The following is a 6,219-nucleotide window of genomic DNA, read 5'->3' on the forward strand; positions in this document are numbered from 1 at the left end:
TCTAGGGTGCATGGGTTCAGTAGTTGTGGCGCACACAGGTTGCTCCATGACATGTGGGATCCTCCTGGACCAGGGGTCGAATCCGTGTCCCCTGCACTGGCAGGTGGATTCTTAACCACTGGACCACTAGGGAAGTCCCAAGAGTAAAGCTCTTTTAGAGTGATGTTAAAAACACAGCAGCATGTCCAAAATTGAGTTGCTTATGCTAAGCCCCACATCACCAAAGGGAGACTTCATTACAGTTTTGCCTCTCCCAGAAATGGGATCGTAATAAGTTAATCAGGAGTTGCCTGATCAGTACTAGTTATGTCATCTACCTGATAGATCCTCTACTATTCCCTAAAGGAAAGTAACCTGGTAATAACCAATCTGCTTTTTGCCTAGTTTAATTCCTTGTTCCCTTAATTTCTTGTTTCTTCTACCTATAAAAGCCTTTCATTTTGTACAGCTCCTCAGAGTGCCTTTCTAAGTGCTAGATTGGATGTGTCCTGATTTATAAATTGTTGAATGAAGTCAATAAGATCTTTAGAATTTACTCAGTTGAATTTTGTTTTTTAACAGCAGGAAAATGATCAGGAAAGGGAGGAGGTGGAGGAGAGCCAAGATAAGATAGGACAGTTTGTGGCTGAACTTGATTAATTGAGCAGATATCTACTGAGCCAGAGCCTAGAGTATATCAGGCACGGTGCTTTCATGAGGTAGAGCCCAGGGCCAGGAAAACGATTCTCTCCAAAACCAAGCCATATCAAAATCTGTACTTCACCTAGCAGACAGGGAGCCATTGTTCCCCCCTCACTTATTGTTAAGGTATAAAATACAAAAGGTATGAAAACAAAAAAAAAGTGCAAATCTTAAGTGTACAGCTCAATGTTTTGTTTTTTAAAAACATACGTTAATGCCCTTGTAACTACTGCTTAGATTAAGTTAACTTTCCTATCACTTTATTTTGGAAATGTTCAAACCAATAGAAAAATTGCAAGAATACCCTTCACCTCTCAAATGTTAAATTTTTTGCTATGTTTTGAAAATCTCCGTATAACTATACATGTGTTTGTTGTTGAATCATTTGAAAGTTAGTTGAAGGCATTGTGAAGCTTCACCCCTCTATATTTTAGCCTGTATTGCCCTAAGAACAAGGGCATTCTCCTATATAACTAACTACAATGCTCACTTTCAAAAAAATGTTTTTGTTAATATATAGTCCACATTTAAATGTCTCCAATTTTTCCAAAGATGTCTTTTAGAGCTTTTTTAAAATCCAGAATCCAATCAAGGATTATATGTTGCATGTCAGTCACTCAGTCCAGTCACTCAGTCATGTCTGACCCTTTTCAACCCTATGGACTGGAGCACGCCTCCCTGTTCATCACCAACTCCCAGAGTTTACTCAAACTTATGTCCATTGAATTGGTGATGCCATCCAACCATCTCATCCTCTGTCATCCCCTTCTCCTCCTGCCTTAAATCTTTCCTAGCATCAGAGTCTTTTCCAATAAGTCAGTTCTTAGCATCAGGTAGCCAAAGTACTGGAGTTTCAGCTTCAGCATCAGTCCTTCCAATGAATATTCAGGACTGATTTCCTTTAGGATGGACTGGTTTGATCTCCTTGCTGTCCAAGGGGCTTTCAAGAGTCTTCTCCAACACCACAGCTCAAAAGCATTAATTCTTCGGCACTCAGCTTTCTTTACAGTCCAACTCTCACATCTGTACATGACTACTGGAAAAAACAAAGCTTTGACTACACGGACTTTTGTTGCCAAAGTAATGTCTCTGCTTTTTAATATGCTATCTAGGTTGGTCATAGCTTTTCTTTCAAGGAGCAAGCATCTTTTAATTTCATGGCTGTAGTCACCATCAGCAGTGATTTTGGAGCCCCCCAAAATGAAGTCTGTTACTGTTTCCCCATCTATTTGCCATGAAGTGATGGGACCAGATGCCATGATCTTAGTTTTCTGAATGTTGAGTTTTAACCCAACTTTTTCACTCCACACTTTCATCAAGAGGCTGTTTAGTTCTTCACTTTCTGCCATAAGAGTGGTGTCATCTGCATATCTGAGATTATTTATATTTCTCCCAGCAATCTTGATTCCAGCTTGGGCTTCATCCAGTCTGGGATTTTGCATGATGTACTCTGCATATAAGTTAAATAAGCAGGGTGACAATATACAACCTTGACATACTCCTTTCCCCATTTGGAACCAGTCTGTTGTTCCATGTCCAGTTCTAACTGTGCTTCTTGACCTGCATACAAACTTCTCAAGAGGCATGTCAGGTGGTCTGCTATTCTCATCTCTTGAAGAATTTTCCACAGTTTGTTGTGATCCACACAAAGGCTTCGGCATAGTCAATAAAGCAGAAGTAGATGTTTCTCTGGAACTCTCTTGCTTTTTCGATGATCCAACAGATGTTGGCAATTTGATCTCTGGTTCCTCTGCCTTTTCTAAATCCAACTTAAACATCTGGAAGTTCATGGTTCACATACTGTTGAAACCTGGCTTGGAGAATTTTGAGCATTACTTTACTAGCATGTGAGATGAGTGCAATTGTGCGGTAGTTTGAGCATTCTTTGGCATTGCCTTTCTTCGGGATTGGAATGAAGACTGACCTTTTCCAGTTCTTTGGCCACTGCTGAGTTTTCCAAATTTACTGGCATATTGAGTGCAGCACTGTCACAGCATCATCTTTTAGGATTTGAAATAGCTCAACTGGAATTCCATCACCTCCACTAGCTTTGAATAGCAAGGAGAGATAAGAAAGCCTTCCTAAGTGATCAATGCAAAGAAATAGAGGAAAACAATAGAATGGGAAAGACTAGAGACCTCTTCAAGAAAATTACAGATCCCAAAGGAACATTTCATGCAAAGATGGGTACAATAAAGGACAGAAATGGTATGGACCTAACAGAAGCAGAAGATAGTAAGAAGAGGTGGCAAGAATACACAGAAGAACTGTACAAAAAACATCTTAATGACCCAGATAACCACAATAGTGTGATCACTCACCTAGAGCCAGACATCCTGGATTTCAAAGTCAAGTGGGCCTTAGGAAGCATCACTATGAACAAAGCTAGTGGACGTGATGGAATTCCAACTGAGCTATTTCAAATCCTAAAAGATGATGCTGTAAAAGTGCTGCACTCAATACGCCAGCAAATTTGGAAAACTCAGCAGTGGCCACAGGACTGGAAAATGTCGGTTTTCATTCCAATCCCAAAGAAAGGTAATGCCAAAGAATGCTCAAACTACCGCACAATTGCACTCATCTCACATGCTAGTAAAGTAATGCTCAAATTCTCCAAGCCAGGTTTCAACAGTATGTGAACCATGAACTTCCAGATGTTCAAGCTGGATTTAGAAAAGGCAGAGGAACCAGAGATCAAATTGCCAACATCATTGGATCATTGAAAAAGCAAGAGAATACCAGAAAAACATCTACTTCTGCTCCGTTGACTGCGCTAAAGCCTTTGTCTATGTGGATCATAATAAACTGTGCAAAATTCTTCAAGAGATGGGAGTAGCAGACCACCTGACCTGCCTCCTGAGAAGTCTGTATGCAGGTCAACAAGCAACAGTTAGAACTGGACATGGAACAATGAACTGGTTCCAAGTTGGGAAAGGAGTATGTCAAGGCTATATATTGCTATATTATTTAACTTATATGCAGAGTACATCATGCAAAATTCCAGACTGGATGAAGCACAGGCTGAAGTCAGTATTGCTGGGAGAAATATCAGTAATCTCAGATATGCAGGTGAGACCACCCTTATGGTAGAAAATGAAGAGGAACTAAACAGTCTCTTGATGAAAGTGAAAGAGGAGAGTGAAAAAACTGGCTTAAAAGTCAACATTCAGAAAACTAAGATCATGGCATCCGGTCCCATCAGTCCATGGCAAATAGATGGGGAAACAGTGGAAACAGTGACAGACTTCATCTTGGGGGGCTCCAAAATCAATGCAGATGGTGACTGCAACCATGAAATTAATGCTTGCTCCTTGAAAGAAAAGCTATGACTAACCTAGATAGCATATTAAAAAGCAGAGACATTACTTTGCCAGTAAAGGTCCATCTAGTCAAAGCTATGGTTTTTCCAGTAGTCATGTGTGGATGTAAGTGTTGGACCATAAAGAAAGTTGAGTACCAAAGAATTAATGCTTTCGAACTGTGGTGTTGGAGAAGACTCTTGAGAGCCCCTTGGACAGCAAGGAGATCAAACCAGTCCATCCTAAAGGAAATCAGTCCAGAATATTCATTGGAAAGACATGCTGAAGCTGAAACTCCAAAACTTTGGCCACCTGATGCAAAGAACTGACTCATTGGAAAAGACCTTGATGCTGGGAAAGACTGAAGGCAGGAGGAGAAGGGGATGACAGAGGATGAGATGGTTGGATGGCATCACTGACTCGATGGACATGAGTTTGACCAAGCTCCGGGAGTTGGTAATGGACAGGAAAGCCTGGGGTGCTGCAGTCCATGGAGTTGCAAAGATTCGGACATGACTGAGCAACTGAACTGACTGACTGGAGTCTTAGTATTAGTGAAGTATGGACAATAAATTATCTGGAAGATATCAACAACATTATGGACTTGCTTCCACAATAAAGTAGAAAATCATGATGGAGAAGGCAATGTGGCTGGAGATAATGGTGGTGATGAGGAGGAAGAGGATTCTCCTGACTCTGAAAGTCCAGATGATTCTGAAAGTGACTCACAGTCAGAGAAACAAGAATGTGGTGAAGAACTCCAAGCTACTGATAGCCTCAATGAAATGAAGAATCCTCAAAACAAGAGATGCTTAAAGCAACTATAAAATGATGTTTGTTCAATTCAGTCATTCAAAACTCCCAAACACTTAGTCTTTGTATTAAAAGTAGGACTTCCCTGTTGGTCCAGTGGTAGAGTCTGCCTGCCAATGCAGAGGACACAGGTTCATGTCCTAGTTTGGGAGGATTTCATGTGCTGAGGGGCAACTAGGCTCATGCTCCAAAAGTACTGAAGCCTGCAAGCGCTAAGGCCCCTTGCACATGAGAAGGACTGCACTGAGAAGCATGCGCACTGCAACTGGAGAAAGCCTGTGTGCAGCAACCAAGATCCAGGAAGTGAAAGTCGCTCAGTTGTGTCCGACTCTTTGCAACCCCATAGCCTATACAGTCCATGGAATTCTCCAGGTCAGAATACTGGAGTGGGTGGCCTTTCCCTTCTCCAGAGGATTTTCCTAACCAAGGGATTGAACCCAGGTCTCCTGGATTGTAGGCGAATTCTTTACCAGCTGAGCCACAAGGGAAACCCAAGAATACTGGCGTGGGTAGTCTATCCCTTCTCCAGGGGATCTTCCTGACCTAGGAATCGAACCGGGGTCTCCTGCATTGCAGTCGAATTCCTTACCAACTGAGCCACCGGGGAAGCCCACAGATCCAGCGAAACAGAAAATAAATGAGTTTTTTAAAAATAAATAAAAGTAAGCCTTACCATTACAATGCACAGTGGAAGACTGCTCAAAAACCACAGAGCTTTGTATTATAATTTTAAAAGTCCTTTTAAAATAATTATAAAGACTTTTCTTTCAGATGCGATGGGTCACACTGTTATGGGTGTGACTGCAAACACTGTTGTAAAGAGTAAGCATTGTACAAAATAAGAAATAAATACAATACTCAATTTCCTTTCTTATTAGCATCATCAATTACACTTTTCTACCCCTTCAAATAGAGTTATGGAGTTTGGGGGAAGACACTAATTTTTTGTTTGTAGAAGCTCTTTTATATTTTTTTGTTCCTTCATACTTTTCTCTTATAAAAAGTTCATCTGGGACTTCCCTGGTGGTCCATTGGCTAAGAGTCTGAGCTCCCAATGCAGGGGGCCTGGGTTCAGTCCCTGGTCAGGAAACTAGATTTCACATACCACAACAAAGACCCAGAGAAACCAAATAAAATAAATTATTTTAAAAAGTTTATCTGATACTGTGATGTCTTCATGATAAATATTCTTTTTTAATATTTTGTTATAGTAGAATTATTCATCATGGATGTTTCTGCTACTAATAACAGTCTAAATTAATGCTGGCAAAAGATTGAGTGTGTCGACTGAAAAAAAAAAGCACAACCCAAAAGCTGAGAATTGTGTTTCATTTGGCCAACTTTGCTGAAGATTTAATCCTGGAAGACAGTCTCTCAGAGCTATCTCAGATAGCTATCTCAGATAGCTCTGAGAGACTGCCCCAAA

This window comes from Bos javanicus, chromosome 15, assembly GCF_032452875.1.
Source record: "Bos javanicus breed banteng chromosome 15, ARS-OSU_banteng_1.0, whole genome shotgun sequence".
NCBI lineage: Eukaryota > Metazoa > Chordata > Mammalia > Artiodactyla > Bovidae > Bos > Bos javanicus.